The sequence below is a fragment of the Microcebus murinus genome, chromosome 13, assembly GCF_040939455.1.
Source record: "Microcebus murinus isolate Inina chromosome 13, M.murinus_Inina_mat1.0, whole genome shotgun sequence".
NCBI lineage: Eukaryota > Metazoa > Chordata > Mammalia > Primates > Cheirogaleidae > Microcebus > Microcebus murinus.
Genome location: NC_134116.1, coordinates 30,563,723 through 30,590,859, shown reverse-complemented (window position 1 = coordinate 30,590,859; position 27,137 = coordinate 30,563,723).

The window sequence follows — 27,137 nt, the reverse complement described above, 5'->3', positions numbered from 1 at the left end:
TTAATAGTTTCATTGCTTCACATGTGTTCATAGCTCTGTGAAGCAAAAATACTATATTGTTACCATGAAGTTAGATGAGTCCAGAGATCATGGCTGCAAATGCTGGGCTTGTTGTTGGTATAATCCAGCTTATTGGTCCAATGAAGTAAAACTTCTGCAGAATATCAGGAATTGTAGCTGTTTACTCCTCTCCCCTATTCCACTAAATGCTATCTCTTTCAAAGCTTTTTAAAAAAATCTATCTTAAAGCAATGCTTTACAAAGCCTTTAAAAATATTAGCTGTAATGATGAGCCATGTAATATATATCAAATCATAATATATATCAAATCAAAACAACATCATATTCATTTTTCTGAAGTTAGAGATTTTAGGAGATTAGTGTGGCCAATGCTGAAAAGTTTCTGTCTGGCTTCTAGTAACCCAATTCAATTAAGCGCTTTCATTTTTCCTAGTAGGGGTCATACTGGATAGTGCTTCTGCCCTATAACGTATAATAGCTCCTTAGAAGTAAAAAATAAAAGGGACTAAAAACCATAAATTAGCTGTGGTGAGAGGAAACTCAAATTTGGACTGAAGATTCTTCCGTGATAGGACTTAAAGTACCATAGCCAACTCTAAATTAACAACAATGTGATAATTTTAAAAACAGAAAGCCATAACATTTTTGGTACTAATCCCTTCAATCCGTGGGGTCGATGCCCCTTCCCTTGGATCTGGGCAAGTTTGAAACTCTTTTGAGCAATAGAGTACAGCAGAAGTGATTTTATGTGCCTTTTGATATTAAATCATAAAGGGATGCAGCTTCTGTCTTGTTTTCTTTTTTGTTGTTACTAAATTTTTATTGATAAACAATAGTTATTTATATTTTTGGCTTACAAGTGATATTTCAAAACATGAACAATGTGTAGTGATCAAATCAGGGAAATTGGGATATCCATCACCTCAAATATTTATCATTTCTTTGTGTTGGGAACATTCCAAATCTTTCTTCTAGTTATTTTGAAATATGCAATACATCATTGTTAACTACAGTCACCTCACAGTAGTATTGAACACTAAAACTTATTCCTTCTATTTAACTGCTTGAGATTGTTTCTGGGAAGTTTGGCTACACTAAAGATTATAAAGAAGCCAGGCCATGTGAAGAAGGCACGATCAGACATCCTGTTGACAGTCTCAGGTAAGCCCAGTGTTTCAACTACTCCTGACCAGCTAGCAGTCATATGATTGAAGAAAACGTTATATAAGTCCAAACCCCATAGATGGAGTTACTCAGTCTTTGAGTTTTCACAGCTAAGGAACCAGATACAAGGAGAAAAGGCAAGTCATCTCCTTGGTGATGAATTCCTTGCCAACAGAATCTCTGAGCTTAAAAAAATACTTGCTTTGAGCCACTAAATTCTGGGTAATCTGAATGTCAGAGATATACTAGATGCTTAGAACAGTAAAATCCTTAGTGTAAAATCTGTTGTGTCTATTAAAATTGTCCATACTCAGCTCTAACATTCTCATTTTTGACCCTTTAGGTAAATATAAAATGCTTAATGATAAAAATGGAAGCATATATACATATCTTTCAAATAATTTATATCTATCAAATATTAATATTATTTGATAAGGTAAATCAATAGTTACTTTAAAAAATATTAATTTAGGAATATGAGGATGAATGCTCACAAATGTTTTATTATTTGTATGTTCCTCCTGCATAGTTCAAAGATATTTCAAGTTCTGGTAATTAGTTTGGAAACAAAATAATAGGTAGAAGTTCTTGCAACTGAATTTATTCAGTCCCTGTCCACACTGTAGTATGCACACTTATCATAGTAATTCCTGTTTTTCTGAAAACCTTTCTTTCCACAGGCATGGAGCAATTATTTACCAATTCTTAGAATCACAAGTTTTCAGAGACTGGTGACAGAGATATAACTGTGAAGCAGTTTGGATATATTCACAAAGCAGTTCCTTAGAACTAAGAGTTCTACACATAAGAAGTTAGACCAGATTTTCTTAGCCTTATATAATACAATCACATTCTGTTTATGCTCTCACCAGAGTATTTTCAGTGTCTAGAAGACCCAAATCACATAACTTAGAATTAAAGCCCTGATAATTAGTTTTTTGATTTGTACCTCAAATTTCAGCTCTGTAGCTACTAGAACTTACACCATAACATTTGCTCTGCTTTGAGTTCAATTTCAAGATACAAAACCACAACGAAAAACAATGATCCCTGAGTGGTGGGAAACCAATGAGTTGAGCACTATATTTACTGTAACTTTCAACCTTGAGATAAGTTTCAAAGTGCTAGTGCAGGAAAAAAGAACTCAGTCAGAGCCCCATGGATTTTATGAGATAAAGAGACAAAGCAGAGTCCAGGGAGAAAAAGGCAAGGACACAGTGCCAGACAGGTGAGAGAAACACATAGTGAGAACTCCAGGGATCTCAGAAAATACTTCTCAAGTATTCCCCCGGGGCAAGGATAAGAGCCACTACAGAAAGTTAGAAGTAGTAGTCCCTGGTGCCAGGAATACCACCAGAAAAGTACCTGTTCCCTAATGGTTAGACTGGAAACCTCATGATTCATGAGGATTTGAGAAATGTATACAGGAGAGTCCTGGCTTAGTGGTGGGGAACATTTAACCATAGACTGTACAGTGTTCTGATCCTGCCTAAAAAATAAAGTAATAATTGAAAGGTTCAAAGTGTTTCTAAGTAACATAACTATGTCACAAAGAAATACTCAGGAATATTTCTAGGAATATGCAGCAACCCACATGGTAAATTCCACAATTTCTAATATATATATTAAAATGTTACCAAGCATGCAAAAAATGGAAAATAAACTTGTGACCCATAATAAAATAAATAAAATTTAATAAAATGAAACTGAACACAAACTGACACAGATGTTAGAGTTAGCAAATACATTTAAAGAGCATTTAAAAAGTTATTTTGTATGTAGTCCATGGATTCAAAAAGTTAAGAAGAGATATGGAAAATATAAAAAAAATAAAGGATGATCTACATCTTCTGGAGATAAAAACCACACTGTCTGAGGTGAGAAAATTCTTGATAGGATTAAAATAAAATTATACATTACAGAAAGAGATAATTTAACTTCACAATAGTTATGGAAAATTTTCAAAATGAAACACAGAAAGAGCAGAGAATAATAGAATTAACAAAGCAGTAGTGGACAATGGAACACTATCAAGAGACAAATAATATATGTAGACCAAATAATATATTTGGAGGCCTCAAATAAAAAAATAAATATATAAGAGAAAAAATATATTGGAATAAATTATGGCCAAGCATTCTTCAAAGTTGTAGAAAATGAAAAATCCTTAGATTTATGAGGTTCAACAAACCACAAACACAAGAGACATGAAGAAAACTACAAGATGTATTTTAAAAACCAGTAACAGAGAAACTCTTAGCAGCTACCAGACTAAAATGGAGAAATCTGAACAAAATCAGTGGAATATAACAATTTAAATATCCTAGATGTAATATTACACTATAGATTGTTAAGATATTATCATTAGAAGAAACAATAGAGGATACATGAAATTTTTCTGTATAATTTCTCATAATGGCATATAAATATCTATTGATCTCAAAATATGTCAAAATACATTTAATATAGCTAAAATTAAAAAAAACCCTTTATGTGTGAAAAATAAAGGTTATTTTTACAACAAATTTCTCATCAGAAACAATATGGGAACAAAAGAGTAAAGCAATATCTCCAAACTATTGAAAGAAAAAAATATGCCAACTTAGAATTATATATTCATTGAAAATAGTTTTTCTATGATTCCCACATTAGGTCTCTTCACATAATACCACATTTCTTGTAGATTTTGTTCTTATCTCTTATTTCTCTTCTTTATCTCTGTGACTGACTTATTTAATTGTAAGGTGTTACCTTCAATCCCTGAGATTCTTTCTTCTGTTTGAACCAGTTTGTTCTTGAGGCTTTACAATGTGTTTTGTAATTCACTGAATAAATTTTTCAATTCCAGATGTGCTGTTTTATTTTTTTTAATATTTCAATTTCTTTAGTGAATTTTTTTTCCAAGTCCTGGATTTTTTTTTTTTTTTTGTCATTTCTTTGTGTTGCTTATCCATTTTCTCTTGCATATCATTGAGTTTTCTTACATCCATGTTCAAAATTCTTCTTCTGAAATTTTAGTGTTCTGAATTTGGTTGAAGTCCATTGCTAGGGATCTGGTGTTCCCCTTTGGGAGTGTGCTTTCCATTTGATTCTTCATACTTCCAGAGTTCTTTCACTGATTCTTTCCCATCTGGATCGGCTGTTGCTTCTTACCTTTAGATTTTTGTTTGGATGACATGCCCTGTTTAGTCTCTGAGCAAGTAGGTAGCATTTGTGGGTGACATTTGAACATACCCTGTGTGATGAGTCAGTAAATGCAGTAAAAGGTTGTGCAAATTGGCCTCCTTGTCAGTAGGTGATGCAGGCTGAGAGGGACAAGTTGCAGTGTTGTTTTTGGGTCCTGTAACCAGCTCTTGTTCCTCTCCAAAGGCACTGTAGTGCCTCAGGTAGTGGGTGGGGCCCTAGGACTTCCAGGTATGTCCTTATTTTCCACCTCAGTGGGGACAGGTGGGGAAGTGATGCTGGGCAGAGTAGGGTTGGGCAAGTCTGCCCTCAAGCTTCACAAATGCTGTTAGCAGGAGTCAAAAGTCTGTTCTCTACTTCTGAGCAAAGCTGCCAGGGAATAGCTGATATGGCCCCACTCAGCTGAAAAGTCTATGTGGGTGGGCGGGGCTGTATGAGACCTGCAGTGTGGAGCAAGCCTCTTTCCTTTCCACCATCCCCTATTCCACAATTTTTCCTGGGCCCTGCCAGCAGGCAGGACCTCAAGCCAGGGGATCTCTCCTGGCTGTGATGTGGGCTGGGAGTTTCCCTGCCCAGTTCTCAGCCTGCACTAGATGCATGGCCCTCCCGTGGGAGGAGGGTTGCCCCTCAAGCACTCTGATTTCCCCCTAAAGTCATACACACCTCAGTAGACTCTTTCACAAATATCCCTTCTGTGTCCCCAGGCAATGCAATGGAGACCTGGGTATACAGAATCTGGCCTGTAGGCCTGTTCCCCTGGGCCCTGGAGTGCTAGCCTCAAGTCCCCCATGGGGTGTCCAATCTGGATCAATGTTTCTCCACCTTGGGATTTGCCCTGCTCTCCTGGAGTCACCAGGCAAGCAGTACCTGGGAGGACTGGCAGGTCTGGAGCTCACAGTCTGAGTACTCCTCGGTCCTTGTAGGGCCCCACTGTAGGGCCCCCTGCAGATACCTCTGGGTGGTGGCTAAATTGTCTCTCTCAGCAGCCAAGGCTAGGGAAGGGGAAGCAGAGAATGATGCAATATGGCACAGCTGTCTCTGGGCTGTTGTTGGCAGGTCTCTCCAACTGCTCAGGAGGCCACCAACAGTCCTAGATGCAAGGGAGGGGAAATTTAACCACTCTACCTACCCTTGTCACTAGTCTGCAAGCCTCTCAGGGGCCTTACCCCTTCTAATTCTCCTACACAACTTCTTCCCATGGAGTATCCTACAGTTTCAGACACCCTTCCTTCCGACTATCATCTGATATACATTTGTCTGCCTGTTTATTTTTTTTTTCACTTTCTTGTAAAACCTATCTTTTTTGCAGAGACACTCTGGATGGCAGTTTTTTACATCTACCATCTTCTCATGTCTTTTATACATCTGATAAAGGGCTGATAACTAGAATCTATATAGAACTCAGGAAAATCAGCAAGAAAAAATAAAACAACCCCATTAAAAAGTGGGCAAAGGACATGAACAGAAACTTTTCAAAAGAAGACAGACTAATGACCAACAAACATTGGGAAAAATGCTCAACATTTCTAAGCATCAGGGAAATGCAAATCAAAACCATAATAAGATATCACTTATTCCCAGTGAGAATGACCTTTAACAAAAAGTCCCCAAACAATAAATATCGGCATGGATGCAGAGAGATAGGAACACTGGTACGCTGCTGGTGGGGCTGCAAACTAGTACAACCTCTGTGGAAAGTAATATGGAGATAAAGCAAAGAGATACAAGTAGATCTACCATTTGATCTAGTAATCCCTTTACTGCACATCTACCCAAAAGAACAAAAGACATTCTATAAAAAATACATCTGCACTAGAATGTTTATAGCAGCACAATTCACAATTGTAAGGATGTGGAAACAACTTAAGTGTCCATCAATACATGAGTAGATTAATAAAATGTGCTATATGTATACCATGGAGTCCAACTCAGCCACAATAAACATGATGATCTAGCACCTCTGTATCTATCTTGGATACACCTGGAACACATTCTACTAAATATCAGAAGAATGGGAAAACAAGCACCACATGTACTCACCATCAAATCGGTTTTAGTGGATTAACACTTAAATGCACATATAGTAATAAGATTCAACAGGTGTCAGGTAGATGGGGGGATGGATACATACATACCTAACGGGTGTGTTGTGCATTGTCTGGGGGATGGGCACGCTTGAAGCTCTGACTTGAGTGTGGCAATGGCAATATACATGACCTAAACCTAAACATTTGTACCCTCATAATATGCTGATATTAAAAAAATTAAAAGTATTAAAAAATTAGAAAGACATGATGATTGTATTAAAAATAGCTTTTCTAAAAGAAAAATATATAAATTGAATTTATGAAATTCAAATGTTACTTTTTTATGAAAGACATTGTTAGGAGTATGAAGAGACAAGCCACATACTATGAGATAATATTTATAAATCTCATCTCTAAGTAATTGCATTCAAAACATATAAGGAACTATCAAAACTCAATAATAAGAAAAGCAACTCAACTTTTAAAATGGGAAAATTATTTAAACACACATTATATGACAGGAGATATATTTATGAAAATAAACATGCGAAGATATGCACACCATTGGTCATTAGGGGAATACATTTAAAATAACAATCAGATAATAAAACATACTTATTAGAATGATAAATATTAAAAAGAATGACCACACTATTTGTTAAAATATTGAGAAATTGGAAGTCTCATATACTGGTGTTGGGCATATAAAATTATATATACACTTTGGAAAAGGTTTGCAATTTTGTAAAAAATAAATGTATACTTACCATACATGTTGCCATATATATATAGCTATTCAGATTCTAGTTTTTTCTCAAAGAGAATAGGTAGCATATCTTCACACAGACTTATAGAAGAATGTCCAGTTTAATTTATAATAACCAACAACTGGAATTAATTCATGCATTCTTCAATAGATAAATAAATAAACAAAATATGAAATATCCATACAATAATATACTACTCAGCAATATAAATAAACTTTTGATTTATATGCATCTTAGATAGAACTTAAAGTGATTAATAAAGACAAAAAAGGGTACATATGTATGATTTCAGTTATATAAATTTCTAAGAGTTGCAAAATAATCTATAATGACAAAATATATCAGGTGTTTGAGAAAAGGGGAATGGAGTGAGGAGTTGAAGTAGGAATTACCAAGGGGCGGGAGAAGAGAAACTTTAGGTGTAAGGGAAATGTTGGTTATTTTGGTCATGGTGATGGTTTCAAGGGTATAGACATATATGAAATGTATCAATGTACACTTTATGTTCAATCAGTAACACCATAATAAAGCACTCAATAAATAAAAATGTTTCCTTACAAAGGATAAGCTTATTATTATATTTTCAGACACTTTGATTTAAGTCTCCTTAAGGGTATTATATTTTATCTACTAAATATTAAAAAATGAGAAATTCAAAACATTTCCAGAGTATCTATTTCATCATATTAGTGTTGCTACTTTAAAATATCTTAAGTTGATTTTTCTTCTTTTTAAAAATTATACTTAGCGTTGAAAACAGACCAAAATAATCTTCTTATTAGGGGGCTTAGAAGTGGTTTCTAAGCTACAAATCATTTTTATATGCTCATAAGCTCATTGAATTAGAAAGGTTTGATTGTGTAAGTATTTGAAATATCCCTCTAATTTTTGATATTATTTAGTTGTGTTCCAGACATTACCCCTTCTATCAAAGGTATCTTTTCTAATTAATGAAGTAAAAAATAATTGTTTATATTCCACTATATTCCACTAAGTATTCCTCTTCTACAGGTATATTTCAGAGCATCAGAGAATTAAAATTTTTATACCTTATAGAACTATCATAATAAAATGTGTATGATTTAAATAGACATGTATTTTAATTTTTCTAACTATAGTAAATATACAAACACCTCAAAACTCAGTTTATTACATTGTATGATTTATTGTATGTGTTTTACCTATGTTCTCTTCTTTTATAGAAATGAGATCAAGAAGGATTTTTTGAAATCCCTTCTTTGTTGAATTATTTAAAACTATTTATGATTATTTTTCTTGCTCAGAGCCTGTTTACCTTAGCCTAAGTTAACAACCCTTTCTTCTTCTTTGAAGACAGTCTAATTACCGTAGTGGGAACTTTCATCAGCCATCAAGTATTGCATGTAGAAGTGCTGGAACAATAACTCAAAGCAACTGATTGACAGTGACTGCTACCAAATTAGCATTTCCATGGAAGCCAACATCAGTTATCGTCAACAGACATTATCCTCCTCTGAGATTTTTCTGAACTGCTTTTCAATATAGGCCAAATCACTCAGTATGCAATAAAAGAAAAGAAACTTTGCCTGAATACTCTATTAGGACAGAAGCAAGTATCTTGTGTTCTTTCACACTGCAGTGTTCCTTACGCTATAAGAGGCAAAACACAACAGATTCATCCTGTTAGACATTACCTCCTGTAGTGAGATGATTTAAATTTAGCACATTTAAAAAATAGCACATACAACGAATTGGGAATTTGTTTTAAGTTTTAAAGCTGATCGATTAATGCAGTAAATACATGTCATTAAAATAACCAGTCTTGACTTTAGGATTAGATCTGAGCATATGTGAAATAGCAAGAAATTATGCTTTATAATGGTTTAAAGTAGACTGCTTGTATTTTAAAGCTTTTGTAATTTAAAACAAAATGCATCAATATTTAAGTGCTGATTCTGAAAGCTAAAAAGGATTTTAAATATCATCTAGTGAAAATATCTGTACATAACTAGGGAACTAAAATCAGAGACCTTGATGACTTGCCCAGTGTTAAATAATAAACTATTTTTGAAAATCAGGTCTAGAACCTGATTACCTAAATGTATATGTTAGTATTCCTTCAATTTACACACATACACACATGCGCATGTTCATTGGTCTCGTTCCCTGCTTAATGTTATGTTCTACTCTATTATTTTCAGTCCTATTTTTATAGCTATTTTTTTTTAATTTTGGCATATTATGGGGGTACAGATTTTAAGGTTTCAATAAATGCCCTTTCCTCCCCTCCCCCCACAAGTCTGAGTCTCCAGCATGACCATCCCCCAGATTCAGTCCTATTTTAACTGTGTTTCATAATAACAAGGTGCAAAATTACCTGATTTAAATTTTTGAGTTGATATTGGTGCTTAGAATTTCCCAACTCTTTAAATCAGCCTATGTGCTGACAAACATCTCTATGATGTTTATTTTTTTTTCTTTTAACTCTGCACACATACTATATGGCAATCTTGAAACCATTTAACTCACATTATGTAGTTGATATCTGACATATTAGGGAATCAAAGTTATAATTTATTATAGGTTACAGAATTTTGAATCAAATATAACTATGATAAAGTATCTGTGATTATTGCAATTCTTACATTATCTTTTTGCTAGTGATGCTTCACCATTAATAAATACATTGGTCCGATTTGTATTCAAATGGAACTAAAGACTATTATGGAATGTATAAGGATATACACACACACATATATATATATATACATATTCTCTCTCTATATATATATAATACTATGAAAAAATATATACTTCATAAATTGAAACAGTTTCCATACCACTGAAATGTAACTGCAATATTTTTGATGTGCATGCACATTATACTATTTTATAATCACAGGGGGAAAATTATACTTGAAAAATTGCCTGGATTGATTGCTTTATTTTTCTACTGGATATTTCCACCTTAGATGATTGGATGTATTATTACCATCTTAGGATTGAACCATCCATGTTAAATTAATCATCTTTACTTAGAAATACTTCATTTTAATTTGTTTTGGTAATTGGGATTCCATTACTCTTACCAATATATCTTGAATTTTGAGTCCCTGTTATTAATTCATTTTTTCACTTACTATTATAATAACTTTCTTTAGTCACCAAGTTTTCAAAATCCTAATAGCCTGTCATAACATGCAAATAGTTTCTATTGTCACTTTATGTGAAAATATATCTCATTTTATCTTTGTTGTAATCATAATTTCATAAACTACATATATAGACACATAACCACTGTAGAGAACAAAAAAATAGGAGGGGTGGGTAGCTTATTTAATGATGGAAATCTATTTGGGGTTTTCTTTTTGTTTAGAATTTTAAAATGTTTTCTCATTTTTAGTATTGTCACTCCCATTTTTATGACTACATAGTATAGGAATAGAGATGTTTTTCATTCATAAGTGACACTACTAGCCCTTATCATCTCCAGAGTTTTCTATCCAGACCATCCCTCCAATCTGGCTAGTATAATATCAAATATCTATGTTACTAATGACCTGATTCATCTGATTTAGCTACAAATAAATATGGCCACTTCCTCTTCATTTTGCTATTCATTGCCAAGTATATATATGCCTTTAATAAGAGGAAGTCCACTATTACTACCATAAATTATCCAATTATTCTTAGTCAAAAGGAGTATATCCTACTTCTACACCCCAGGCAGATGGATCTTTATGTTGCCATGACAATGTCACTAACAATGGATCTTGCCCATCTGATCGGATGCCTTTGGGTCTTCTGCTTTCTTATTTTTCTTGCATCTCCAGGTTTCTGCACCTATTGTACTGACATCACATCTCACATATGTGGCTCACAGGGTTTCAATCCCTAAATATATAATTAATGATAGTTAAATTTAAGAAGCTGGAGAAAAAGAACTAGGTAAAACTCAAAGAATTATATTTCCAATAAAGAAGTAATCATAAAGTAGTCAAAAAATAAAACAGATGTATGAATGGGAGATTGACACAGGACATGAAAAATGGCAGAGGAAAACTGCGATTAATATTTCACAACTTTTTTTTACTACACTTAACTCCCTTTACTCACTAATATGACAATTCCACTGAAGGTAATCTCTTTTCACTTGAATTTGCTATGCTAACATGATATGGCAATTATCTTCTTCAAATGGATAATCCTTTCTACCTCTGCTTCTCCTGTGCTTTCTTAGGTATGCTGAAATTTTAGAAAACACCGATTTTGAATGCTTAGAAAATATTGAATAATGCCATGGCTTCATAAAATAAAAAAAATATTAAAACAAAATATATTCAAATTAACACAGTTCTTAATTATCCTTTTATAGTCAAAAGGAAATGTGGTAAACATTAGAAGAAAAAAATTAGTGAAGCCAAATCTCTGAGTTCAAGGAATACATAATCTAGTATAGAACGTAAGAAAATACATTTAAATATATTATAATGACTTGATTGATGGGTGCCATGACCAAAACAACAAAATAATATCACCATTTAATAGATAAATTTATTTTAGCATGAAGAATTATAAAAATAATTCATAACTTAGCTCCTGCAGAATTTAACATAGTTTATATAGAAAAAATATTATCTATAAGCACAAAAGGTTTTTGTTTACTTGTTTGTTTTAATGAAGAGAAAAGAGAACATCTATCTAGATCAAGATGTTGTCAGGGTTGATCTCTCTGGAGATCTCTCTCCTTTGTTTGTAGAAAGCCACCTTCTCACTATGTCCTCATGTGGCCTTTTTTCTATGTGTGCATGCTCTTTCTAGTGTCTCTTCCTTTTCTTTATAAGGACATCAGTCCTATTGGATTAGAGCCCCAACCTTAAATCACCATTTACTCCCAATTTCTACCTTAAAGGCTCTATCTCCAAATAAATTCAAACTTGCAGTTAGGGATTCAACCTATAAATTTGGTAGTGAGACAATTTAGTCCATAACACCTATTTTATAGATTTTTCTGACAACACAATGGATGGTGAAATGCAAGAATATAACTAGCAGAAGTGTATGGAATGGATGAATTCCAGATTTGGTGGCAAAGTGAAAATTGGGAAAGAGGAAGGACTAAAGAGTCTCATATAATTGCAAAGCTTCTGCCTACATGGCTGAACGAGCCTTTATAAAAATGAGGATTTTATTATGTGAAAATAGTGAAAGAAGATGCATTATAAAGTTTTAAACAAGTAAATGATATTATATTCTTAAAATAAAAAGTACTCACCAAGAGTATAAGGACGTGAAAAATCATTCCAGATCAACTATATTTTCCACTATGTGAGTTTACTGAACTATTTTGTTTGGTTAACTTATTGGATGCAGTACATCTGGATTTCACAAAGGCATTTCACAAGGTCTCCCATGATGTCCTTGAAAACAAGAAATTCATTTTGTTGAAATGCAGGGCATTTGGGTGGGGTTGTCAGTGGTTGATCATGTTTAGAAAGCTATAATTACTGAAAAATCTGTCAAGAGAGAAAACAAATTCTAGCAGCATGCAACAAGGTTTTTGTTTTGCTCTGTTTTACATTTTTATCAATGACTTGGATGATTAAAATTGCAGCCAACACAAAACTGGAAGTGATAGCTATTATGTTAGATGACAGATATCAGATGCAAATAAGAAACAAAGGATATAAGATGTCCTATGAGAGTTACATATGAAAATCACCACAATGTATCAAAGCACATTTGCACAAAGTCACCTCAAAGGCAGACAAGGTCCCAGATTTCAAAAACAGTAGTAATTTGTCTGAATGCATTATTTTGTTTCTTTATTTTTTTAATTTTTAAAAAATTTAATAGATTTAGGAGTTACAAGTTGAATTCCATTACATGAATAGTAGTGGAGTCGGGGATTCTGGTGTACTTATCACCCAAATAGTGTACTTGGTGCCCCATAAATAATATTTCATCCTTCACCCCCTTCTAAACTCCCTTAAGGACATGGATGGACCTGGAGGACATTATGCTAACTGAAATAAGCCAAACATAAAAATGAAAATATTGTATAATGTCACTTATTTGTGAAAATTTAAATAATCTCCATTTATATGGAACAAAATAAAATTCAAATATACACAAATATACAGAGAGACATAGAATAAAACAATGATTATGGGAAGGTGTGTAGAAAACGGGTAGATGTATGTCAAAAGATGCAACTAGCAGATAAGTAGGCTGAGCAATTCTAGAGATCTAATGTACAATATGAGAACTATAGTTAATAAAATTGTATAGTATTAGGTATTTTTTGTTAAATAAGTAGATTATAGCTGCTTACCAACAAAAGTCACTGTGTGTGATGAGAGATATATTAATCTGCTACATTATAGTAAATATTTACCATTTCTGTGTATCCCATAACATAATGTTGTAAGCCTCAAATATATACAATAAAATTTATTAAAAATAAAAAATAAATAAAAAATAAATATTCCACTGACATTATCATATAGATTTTCTTCCTTATAACATTATTTTGACAAATTAAATGCACACATTTTAGTAATGTATTAAGAATATTTTTGCATTTTTGGATACTCAGAGCTTATTTATAATGCATAATTATTTTATATAGTTGTGCATTCAGTTTGTTAATATTCAGGTTCTCTTATCTAAGCTTATAACTTAAAGTATATAGGTATTTACTTTTTATATATTGATAATATGATTTATGTAATAAACAATATTCTAGTTTCAAATAATACATTGTGGATTGTGTTTTTTTTGTCCTGCTCTCCACAATAATTTGAAAAATAATCGAAATTATTAGTTCCTTGAATGTTTAATAGATATTTCTTTGAAAACCATCTGTGCTCAGTGATTTTGATGGATGGATTCTAAACTAGTGATTAAATATGGGCAAGAGTCATAAAACAATTCAGGGTTTCTACTTTTATGTTGAATATTATCACATAATCATACTTTTCTAAAAAGTGATTCTTAGTTTTCAAATTATTTTTTGATTACATTTTAAACTGTTTTATCTGAAGGTAAGGCCCCTATTATTAGTATATTATTACCATTAAAAATTTATATCTTAATTTTTCTTGATCAGCATTGCTGACAGTTTGTCTATTAAATATTTCTTTAAACTACAACTATTTATTAAGTTTAAGCTCTCTACAGACATACCCGGGAGATATTGTAGGTTTAGTTCCTGACCACTACAATAAAGCAAATACTACAATAAAGCAAGTCACCCACATTTTTTTGCTTACAAGTGCATATAAAAGTTATGTTTACACTATAGTATAGTCTTTTAAGTGTGCAATGACATTATGTGTAAAAAATTATACATATCCTTATTAAAATGCTTTCTTTAAAAATGCTAACAATTTTCTGACTCTTCAGTGAGTCATTTTGAAGGTGGAGGGTCTTGCCTCTATGTTGATGTCAGCTGACTGGTCAGGGTGGTGGTTGCTGAAGGTTGGGGTGGTTGTAGCAATTTCTGAAGGCAATGATGAAGTTTACTACATTGATTGACTCTTCCTTTTTAGAAATATTTCTCTGATAGCATTTTACCTCAATTAGAACCTCTTTCAAATTGGAGTCAGTCCAAGGACTGTCAACTTTTCCCCATTCAGTATGATGCTGGCTGTGGGTTTGTCATATATGGCTTCTATAACTTTGAGATATGTTTCATCCATGCCTATTTTGGTAAGATTTTTTTTTTTATCATGAAGGGGTGTTAAGTTTTGTCAAATGCTTTTTCTGCATCTATTGAGATGATCATATGATCTTTGCCTTTGCTTGTGTTTATGGGTTGAATCACATGTATGGATTTACATAGGTTGAGCCATCCTTGCATCCCTGTGTTGAAGTACACTTGGTCCTGATGGATTATTATTATAATTATTATTTTAGATGCACTGTTGAATTTGGTGTGCTAGAATTTTACTGAGGATTTTTGCATCTATATTCATAAGGGATATTGGTCTATAGTTTTCTTTTTTCTTGTGTTCTTTCCTGCCTTTGATAACAAGGTAATACTGGCTTCTTAAAATGAGTTGGGGAGGATTTCTTACTTCTCAAAGTTATGAAGAATTTCTATAGTATGGGCACTAATTCTTCTTTGTAGGTCTGATAAAAATTTGACTGTAACACCACCTGGTCCAGCACTTTTTTGTGTTGTTGGAAGATTTTTTAATTGCTGTTTTAGTTTCATTGTTCATAATTGGTCTGTTTAGGAGTTCTCTTTTTTTCCTGATTAAACCTTAGGATCACTACAAAGAGAATTATGAATTACTTATGAAGGGAATTTCAGATGATGTAAACAAATGGAGAAACAAATCATGTTCATGGTTCAGCAGATTCAACATTGTTATAATGTCTATACTCTCCAAAGTAATTTACAGATTCAATTCAATCTCCATCAAAATACTAATGGCATTGTTCACAGATCTGGAAAAAATAAGTCTATGCTTCATTTGGAACCAGAAAAAAGCATGAATAGACAAAACAACCTTAACCAAAAGGAACAAATATGAAGGCACCATTTTACCAGATTTTAAGCTATACTACAAGGTTATAGTAGCCAACACAGTATGGTAATGGTCAAAAACAGAGGCAATGGAACAGAATAGAGAATCCAGATATAAAACCATCCACATATTGCCATCTGATGTCTTACAAAGTGGACAGCAATATATACTAGGGAAAAGAATCCCTATTTAATAAATTGGGTTGGGAAAATTGGATAGCCACATGTAGAAGACTGAAACGGAATCCATATCTCTCATCCTCACCATTCACTAAAATTAATTCAAGATGGATAACAGACTTAAATCTAATACAGGAAACCATAAGAATTCTATAAGACAATTTTGGAAAGAAACTCTTCTAGATATTGGCCTAAGCAAAGAATTTATGAAGAAGATCTCAAGGGCAATCACAGCAATAAAAAAAATAAATGATTAGGACTTGCTTGAATTAAAAAGCTTCTGCAAAGCAAAGCAAACAATCAACAGAGCAAATCAACAATCTACAGAATAGAAGAAAATATTTACAAGTTATATCCAATAAAGAGCCAATAACCAGAATCTACAAAGAAGTCAAGCAAATTGGCAAGAAATGTCAAATAACCCCACTAAAAAGTGGGCAAAAGATAAGAACAGAAGCTTTTCAAAAGAAGATAGAGAAATGGCTAATAAATATATGAAAAAATGCTCAACATCACTAATCATCAGAGAAATGCAAATCAAAGCCACAATGAGATATCACCTAACCCCGGTAAGAATGGCTTTTTATCAAAAAGTCACAAAACAATAGATGCTGGCATGGATGCAGAGATAAAGGAACCCTTATACACTGTTGGTGGGACTGCAGACTTGTACAACCTCTATGGAAAATAATATAGATAACTAAAAAAATTAAAAATAGAAATACCCATTTTATCCCAGCACTAATTGATATTTACCCTAAGCGAAAAAAGAGTCATTTTATCAAGACACTTGCCCTAGGATGTTTATCTCCACACTACTTACAATCACAAAGATGTAGCTTCAAACCAAGTGCCCATCAATTCATGACTGAATTCATAAAATGTGGTATATATATAGATTGGAGTACTACTCAGCCATAAAAAGTGAATTAATACCCTGTGCAACAATTTGGATGGATCTGGAGACCATTCTCCTAAGTGAAGTATCACAAGAGTGGAAAAACAAATACTATGTGTACTCACTATTAAACTGGAACTAACCAATCAGCACTCATGTGCACAGATGGAAGTACATTCAATGGAAGTCAAGCAACTGGGAGTGGGGAGTTGGGTGAAATCATACCTAAAGGGGGAAGGGTGAAGGGATGGGTGAAATCATACCTAAAGGGGGAAGTGTACACTATCTGGGTAATGGGCACACTTATAACTTTGACTCAAACAGTACAAAAGCAATTTATGTAACCAAAATATATATACCCCCAAATATTTGTACCCCCAAAATATTTGTATTTCAGAATATTTGTATATTCTGATATTTGTATATTCTGAAATAAAAAATAAAAATCTTTGATTATTAGTGTATTTTTATACAATGTATATTTATTAGAATTAAAGACCTATTATTTTCCCACCATTTTTATATCTTACATCTCCCTGCTTTTGAATCAATTTGCACTTTTCTAATGTAACTCTTATGCTATTGACAACGTATAACTTTAGTTAATTCATTATTTTTCAAAAAGCCTTTCCTTTACCCTCAGACCTGAATTTTTTTTAACTTAGGTATAGATTTTTAAGTTTATAATTTTCTTGTTGTAACAGTTTGAAGACTATTTTAATGTTTTCTGCTGATACTGCAAGTTCTCATGTTACATAAATTATTGTTCATTATTACATGATATATTGATTTCATATTTTTAAAGATATTTTGTTTTAATATACTTTGGGCATTTTTCACATGTGTTTTATTACAATTTTCTTTTTACATATTTTGCTTATGTAAGTGTGCTTTCTAAATTTGAGGATTTGTGACTGTCATCATTTGTGAAAAATTCTGTTATTTTCTCTTTGACTATGACTTTATTTCTATCATCAATACTTCTGGCAACCAAGTTAAACCAATAATCAGTGTTCTCATTTTTGTCCTCCATGCTTGTTTACTTTTTCTTTTATATTTTCCTTCACATTTATGTTTGTTATATTCTTGGTAAATGCTTTAGATTCGTCTTTTCTATTTATTAATTTTCTTTTGGGCTCTGTCTTGGTTGTATTAATCCCATTTTAGAACTTTTTAAAATCATTCTCTTTTTCCAGATAGGTAGGTTGATAAATATAGGAATATACATGGATAATTTCTAGAAGCTCTGTGGTACTTCTTAAAATTTTACTTGATGCTTTGACAATATTTAATTTTTGGATTATATTTTCGGTTATTTTTTCAGATTGTAAATATAAGTATTTTATAATCAAGTGTTCAATAATTTCCACATGTGAAGCAAATTAGGCTCTAATTTTGACTTTTGAAATTCTATAATGTCTGGATTAAAGATGGATTATTCTAGGTGGCATTTGTATTTCTTTCTGACAACAACCCGAGGCATAGCCAATCAGGGATTACATTAAATTTATATGTTGTTTTAGAGGATCTTGAACCAAGTACATAGTACAAATTCAAATGTATAGGAACAATTTGTGGTTAGAAAACATATTCCTATTTACCAATTCCCAGGGCAAAATTCTTTTGTCCTACTTGGAACTGAGGCCAAGATAATTAATTGAACATATTTTAATTGTATGTGGGTTGATTTTTTTCTTCTTTTCTCTCCTCAGCCTACCCTTTTACAGGTTGTGTTATCTTTCAAGTCTCTGGCTCCTTGTGGAAGTCTTGCTTCCTACTTCCACTTTAATAAGGCTTAATTCCCTTAATATAGCCTCCAGATGACCATAAAAAGTCATGACTTTTAATTTTTACAACCAGAAAATATCCTCAGGGTTGCTCCCTGGATTTGCTCACACTTATCAGGGTCATTTTCATTCCCCTTTTGTCTCTAGAGGATTTCTCTCTCTCTCTCTCTTTTTTTAAGTTCAGCCCAGTATTTTAAAAGGGTTTCTTTTTTCTCAGTATGAATGACTAGGTTTAATGAAGCAAGAAAGCTTCTAAGGACATTTATTCAATAATATTTTTACATTTCAAAGGTCTTATTTCATATGTAGGATATGTGTCATTTCTTCTGGCATTTTAGCCAAGGAAAATATGGAGCCATGACAGGAAGTCATGATATATTTCTTTCTTTCTTTCTTTCTTTTTTTAAATTAAACATACATCATAGACAGAATTATATAGTGAATCCCTATGTACCCATTACTCAATTTCATCAATTATCATATTAATGGCCTGTCTTGTTTCCTTTATCTCCAACTAGTTCATTCTTAATTATTTTGAGGCAATTCCAAGACATATTATTTCATCCATGTGCTTTTCAGCATCGATCTCTATGGAAGAAGGATTCTTTTTAAAAAAAAATATGGTATCAATATAAAATCTTTTTGCAAACTTGTGCTACAGGAATTCAATCTATACATATGCTGTAACTTGGACCAAATAGCAATAGCAACAGAGAATTAGTTTGCCATCAATCTAAAGAAATCCTGTCTAAAAATGATAACTTTTGCAAAATGGTATGTGCTGTTTTGTGTTTGTAGGCTTTCTGACTCTTGGATTACTCTGTCAGCATAATGTAGAAGAAATTATCTGAGTGGGGATAATTCATAATCTTTACATGATATCCTCCTCTCTTCACAGGACACCCTAATGAACCAAGTTGATGGGGAAAGTGAAATTATATATTACAAGTGTGAAGAATGTTATTGAAAATTATAAACTGGAAGTCATGTTTACTCATGTGTAATCTTTTCCTATTTAAAAATTTAGGTGTTTTATGTAGAATTTAGACAGTCATGTCTAAAATTTGTAATTTGAAATATCACCTGTAAAGATGTTCTTGCTTCCTGGAATAGCATATTCTTAATTATAATTATAAGGAATTAGTTCCATATCCATATGTTTCTACTCTATAAATATTTGTCAGGTGTTTGGATGGATTTTTTTTTCTTCTTTTTTAAGTGTATTTACCTCAGGCAATCCTCTCAATAGCCATATTAAATTTTAATATTATTTATAACATAAAACATTCCCCCCATTTTAGTTCATCTTTGATGTATTTGTGATTATTCATTGTCTCCAAAGGAAACTGACTGGGTGAGGGACAAATGAGATGCAATTATTCTGTTACATTGACATCATTTCTATGGCACATATTTAACATAATCTTTTTTCCGTCTGAGGTTTTAAATATTGAGTCCAACAATGTAACTTTATTATTATAAACGTCAGACAATATACTTATGTTAAGAATTGCCTTATTATTATAAAATGTTATTTTGTATATGTATGTGTCTATATATCTATATTAGATACACACAGACATACACACACACACACACTCACACACAACTAGATATATAGAGTTACAGCCCCTGCATGGCAATAATCTGTTTTATGTTTTGGGTGTCATACTTTTATTTTCCTATAAACCTACACACTTTAGCAATTATGTGTTTCATCCAAATTTCCCTTTCCCCTAAATGTCAAGATAGTTTCATTACCTGTCATTGGACAATCATTCCTAATCTCATTTGAAAACTTTTAATATTTCCTATTCATAAAGTGTCAAATTTATAACTATATGTTATCTTTCACAAGTAATATTTATAGCCACATCATTTAGTCAGATGATACACAATCCAAATCCTATACATATTCTATCTATCTTTTAAGATTTAAATAAAGTTCTCTTTTCTCCATGAAGTTGAAGTTTATTCATTCAACCACCATCAATCGTAGTTTTTTTTCTGAATTCTTATTATGTTTACTTTATGATCTATTTTTTTGAGCTTTATTTGTATTATTGGCATTACCTAATGTGTACCTGACACTTGCTTATAGCTAAACCTTTATAGAAATTGTAAATTTGTTTAGATGATATAGATTATCTGTTTTCTTACCTGTACTTACTACCAATGCCCTGTAAGTACCTTTAAAAAAAAGCCTGTTTATAAGACAGATATTAATAATATTTTTTTAAATTACATTGGCCTAAGTGAATAACACTTTTCTCAATGGTAAAGTTCATTTTTCACCAGTATTACTAACTTTGCTGATATAGGTAAAGCTTTAGCTTTCCTACTTAGACAATGAAAATTTATTTAAATACATGCCAATTAAATCACAATAATCAATATAAATTTAATCAAAGTAAGGGAATTTGCAAGACAGGACTAGTTGGATTGAATGTTAAATTTCTCACAACACTCAATAATTCTTTGTCATTTTCCTTAACATCACTAAATTAGAAATACCTTTATTACAACAACTTATACAGTATCCACAAACATTCAGAAATGTGACTTTTCATTTGATCCTAAAATCAGGGTAAGCTCTTCTCTGTTTTGCATATAGAAAAAACATATTGGCCTCATTAAGATTAGTAATGAGAATTGATTTTACAGGGTGTAATCTGAATTTTATGCATGTCATTCTAACTGGGCTAATGAAATGATTTTGGTTGCCAGAAGCATTTCAGTCTGGCTATCTGGAGTGCAGCATTTTACAGGAGCTGCCAGAAATAAAAGCATTCATTTACACTTCTAGACAGAAAATGTGGGTGTCTACAGACTGCCATACAGAACTAGAGAAACCCAATTGGACAATAAAAACCTTTAAAGTATATCTCCAGATGGCTGAGCTGCTGTTCCTTCACGTGGAACTGCAACACCCTACTTTAGGTGATGGCATTTCTGCCTGTGTATGAAAATTCAGAAGGGAAGTTTAGAATTCAAAGAACAGTATTCAGCTTTGTTGGTGATCAATATTTTTAGCATGATTTTTTGAGGTGTGATATTTATCACACTCCTGATGATAGGAATATATAAGTTTCTCCAAATAACTGAGTAAACATGAACTTTCTTTACAAACAGAAGCAAATAGCTAATGGCACACAAAAAAGGAAAAATGGCAGAGAGATACTATGATTAAGCTTGATATTCTATTGACAGTTAATAGCATTTTTTTTAATGGGGATGAACTGAAACACATCCCTTATGTTTTGAATCATAAAAATTATTTTGGTGCCATTATAGCTTTTATAAAAAAGACTAATGATTATAAAAATGTTATTCTCAGAGACTGTTATCTGAAATGGCAGCCAATAGCTTCTGGATATATTAGATTTTGTTGGTATTGTACAGATGTGTATAATTACTGCTTTGCTTTGCTTGAATAGAAGCCATCTGTTTATCTTAGGATCATTAGAACATTTAACAAATTTATTCCCTTTAGCTGAATCTGAATTCTATTTATTTATTTTTTCCTTTATTTTTCACTTTATGAGATTTAATGGATCATGGTGAGAGCTCCCTGGATACTTCAACTTCAAAAAACTGTGAACTGTCAAGAAATGTACAGCCATCGACAGTTAAAAATATTTTTCATATAAAAGATGTATTAAATTCATTTTGCTAAAATCTTATATTAAACATTGTATTTAATGTTTATATTAACATAATATCTGAACTTAGATATTTTTGTTGTTGCATTTTACTCCTTCCTTTTGTATGCATTTTCATTCTTGTAGAAGTAACCAATAAAAACCCCACTCAGATTTAAAAAATGGGTCAAAGTACAGAATAGATATTTCTCAAAAGAAGACATAATTAAATGGGCAATAGATACATGAGAAAATGTTCAATATCACTATCCATCAGGGAAATGCAAATCAAAACTATGATGAGATGTCACCTTACCCAGTTAGAATGGCTACTATCAAAAAGACAAAAAATAACAAGTACTGGAAAGGATGTGGAAAAAAGAGAATTCTTATACATTGTTGGTGTGAATGTAAATTAGGATAGCCATTATAAAAAACAGTATGGAGGTTCCCTGAAAAATTAAAACTAGAACTACTATATGCTCTAGCAATCCTGCTATGGAATATATATCCAAACGAAATGAAATTGGTATGTCAAAGAGATATCAGCATCTCCACGTTCATTGCAGGACTATTCGCAATAACCAAGATATGGAATCAACCTAATTTATCAACAGATGAATATATTTAAAAAGTATGGTATATTTAGACAATATTATTCAGCCTTAAAAAAATAAAGCCCTATTATTTACAACATCATGGATAAACCTGAAGAACATTATGTTAGGTGGAAAAAGCCGGACACAGGAAGACAAATACTGCATGATGTCACTCACATATGGAATCTAAAACAGTTGATCTCATAGAAGTAGAAAGTTAAAACAGTGGTTACCCGAGGCTAGGAAAAGTAGAAGGGAATGGGAAGAGGTTGATCAATGGGTACTGTGCTATAATTAGGTGGAAATAAGTTCTGGTATGCTATTGCACAGTAGGGTAATATAATTAGCAATAATATATTGTGTATTTCAAAATAATCAAAAGACAGGATTCTGAAAGTTCTCATCCCAAAAAAGATGAATATTTGAGCTGACACATATGCTAATTATTCTAACTTGATCATTACACAATGTATAAATGTATGAAAATATCACAGTGTGCCTCATAAGTATGTACAATTATTATGTGTCAATTAAAATAAAATTTAAATTTAAAAAGAACAAATTGAGAAAAAATAAAAATTTTATTAGACTCCAAAAAAATAAATTTGAAAGTGTATCATTTATATCACTTTCAGTGAATGTGTATGTCCCAAAGTCTCTTTATTTTACCCTTAATAATGAATGCCAATTTAGCTCAATTTTGAATTCTATACTGACCACGACTTTTCTTGATAATTTTTGTGAAAATTATAATGGTATTTTTGGCATTTAGTTTACTTTTTTGATTAAAGAAAGTGATATCAGGACAACTGCCATCTTTTGCTTCTTTTGTATATAGTTTGTATTTTGCCTGAACTAGCTTTTAACATATTCTCCTTATTCTGGAATAGTTCTCCATTTACTCTCATGTACCTAGATTAGAATTAATTTATATTGCTTAGAACTGAAATGTATTAGGTTTCCATTTGAGAACCTAAGTTATCAAATGTCTCTGGCCTTTCTTTTTTTAAAACTTTTATTATACATTTAAAGGAACTTCTTAACCTAGCATTCATATTTTTAAAATTTTAGCCATTATTTGTTTAACATTTACTTTCTTCTGTCTTGCATCTTAATTTCTCAGCATCATATTATTGCCATCCAGAAAAGTTTAATTGTTCTTGCTGATAGTAAACTAATTTGTTTTATTTTGTTTCTGCTTTCTTTTAGTAATTAATTTACATCTGTTATCACACTATTTATCTCTTTGAAAAAATAAAAAATACTTTAAATATTATTTTACACAAATTTTTTATTCAAAATTCATATTTAAGTATATTCATACATATTTTGCTTTTTTATATTTGCCTTTCTTAAAATTGGGGATATTTATATATTACATACTATTGAATTTCTTTTTGTAAAATTGTATTTGATCATTTTGATCATTTTTCCATTACGATCTCTATAAACCTTCATCTTGTCTAGCTTTTTCCCTTCTTTTTTTAGATAGCTCTTCCCTTTTGGCCTCTTGTCTAAAAAATACATCTTTAATCCTGGTTCAAGTTGATGCTGTGTGCTTATTTTGCGGATATAGAAATTCTATTCTTCAAAACAGCAGGTGATTTGGCTCAATCTCAGGTGAAGGATTTGTGATTTTCTCTTCCCACCAGTGTAGACTATAGGTTAATAAAAGCTTGAGTTTTGGGCAAAGGTCACTGTTAGCTTTATGCAGCCTTCTATTTGAAGCTAGGGAGAGAATATGAACTACACACTTGACCTTTAGTTTCCATCCATGAGCTTGAAACAGGTCATTTCTGAATTTTGAATGAAGGCTTTATGTAATGTATTTTCTTCCTCCCATGGTTACCTAGCAAGGGCAGAACTTCTGACGACTCTCACCTGTTTGCAGGCCAAGAAAACAAACCATGGTGCTAACCCTGTTTCCTGCTCTCTATTTTAGTTTTGTTTTGATTCTCAAAGATCTCATTCTGTACTGTTGATTTTTGCATTTTTATTATACATTTTATTTAATATTTCTATGATTTGGAATCGAAATGGGGTGCTTAAAAGTTAAAATATTACAATGAATAAAATTTGACATTTAAATCATATAAACTATATAACTATGTAAATTATATAAATATTAGATACAATTATTAATTGAAATATCTTGCATATTTCAATTATTTATAACTAGTATAAAACACATACATATGTTTCAAATATTATAGCTCAAAAGGCACAACACTGAGAGAAATAATTAGAATAACACTGAATGAAATAGTTGGCACTATAGTTAAATTTTATACATATCATGATTCAGATTCAGTCAAGAATAGGCAAAGAAAGTAGATGCTGAGTCTAGGCACTTGACAATGGAAAATCATGAAAAAGATTGAAGAGTGCACATAGATACCTGTTGTTCAGAAGAACAGATTTTGGATAATAGTGCTAGATGCACAAGATAATTCATGTTCTCTTTTGCACATCCAGATAAAGGAAATCATCACTCCATACAATCTTAGCAGCCCTTCATCAGGCCAAACTTCATCAAGCAGATCTCAGAATGACTACATGGAAGACAAACATCTACCAATGTTCATTTGTTGAGTGCTTTCATGTGAACAAGAAATAAATTTTCATTTTGTTTGAGACAGTCTACATTTTTGCATTATTTATTAGAGTATTCTACATTAAGTATTATTTCACTCTATACTACCCATCATGATTAATATACAGAACACAGTGTTAATTTGTCTACACTACCACTTACATATAATTTCTAAAAACTGTCACATAGTTATAGTACATGTAGTATCCCTAATTTTGTCAATTATCCATTTCTCACTAAAGGTGCATACTTATGAATAGCAAAGTTAAATGAATAACATAGAAGCAGTTTGTGGTCAGAGCCTACACTCTATTTATATAAGTTTTGAATGAACACATGTGTAATATGTATCTATGTATCTGGTCACTGGTAGATTGGTTTCTAGATAGTGATTAGTTTTTCCATAATGCAAATATCGTGTCCTATTAATATATGCCTATTTAATAGCTCCATGGATAACTATGCATAAAATCACACAGGGAGACCTAGGTATTTTTTTCCTTTTATTATGAGTATTTGAATGATTTGGAAGAGAAAATATTTAGAGGGGGAGAAAAGATATGAAGCCATTTTTTATAGTTTAGGTGTGAGGCTCTTTATTCAATCATATATACCTTTAACAGGTATATTAAGTATTTTACATGTGTTGAAATAGATGAAAAACAGTAGGAATATTAAGGGTGAGGAATGATGTTAGGGATAATCACACATAAGGACATTCAACTGCTTAAGATTTTAGAGAGGCTGGTTTTTGTTGTAATTGTCTTTTTATTTCAATTTGTGACTTAATGTCTATTTAATGTCTGTCAAATGGCCTATTTACATCTGTGGGAAGTTATGTATTAATAAACTGGGTTAAGTTAAAACATTGGGAACTGAATTTTTTCATGTAAATTTTTTTTGTCAAAAAACTATTTGTATAAAAATATTAAATTTAGAGAAAGACAATACTTTCCAGGAAAGTTCACTTCAGTTATGATGTGCTGCATATCTAAGAAAGAGGAATAAGAGAATATTGAACTTCTTGAAAATAAAGAATCTGGATTTAATCACAGAGGTGATGGTTAAGGCAAAGTACATTAAGCCAATGTTGTAGTCCATGTATCACAAAGGAGAGTGAAGTCACTAAAATCTTTATATATGTGGTATATGGGATATCTCTTAATTTATATTACATATGACTTAACTAATCTTATTTTTAATATTTGCTTTGGAGTAATTGTAAAACAAGTTTTTAAATTCCCTTATAAATTTATTTAGATTCTAATGTACAAATGTTTAAATAAATCTAAGCTTTATGATAGCATACATATGGAAATTTCTCAAGTAGATTGGAATAATATTACAATATGATTTACTTATAATTTTATAATATTTTAGAATTAGATTTTCTTTTTGGGGTCTTTAAAAGGTGAAGAGGAAATAATTTTATCATTAGCTTGTGGCTAATAAGGTAATTTTTAATACACATAGAAGCAACACAATTTATGAGTACTTTAAAAACTCTTAATTTGAGTTGTCAATTTCAATTATTACAAATAATTGAGCTAATGTATTCATAAATATACCTTAAGTGTGCATATACCTACTTCATTGAATATTGTTTTCATTTCTATTTTGGACAAATAAATTTTACGTCTACTTATACAATTTGAAAAAATACAATGATATATGTCCTTAATTCTAAATAAGGTGGTGAATGTTAGAAGATTTAGACTTAAAATTTACATTGCTATTAATTATACTGATTATGGCATTTAAT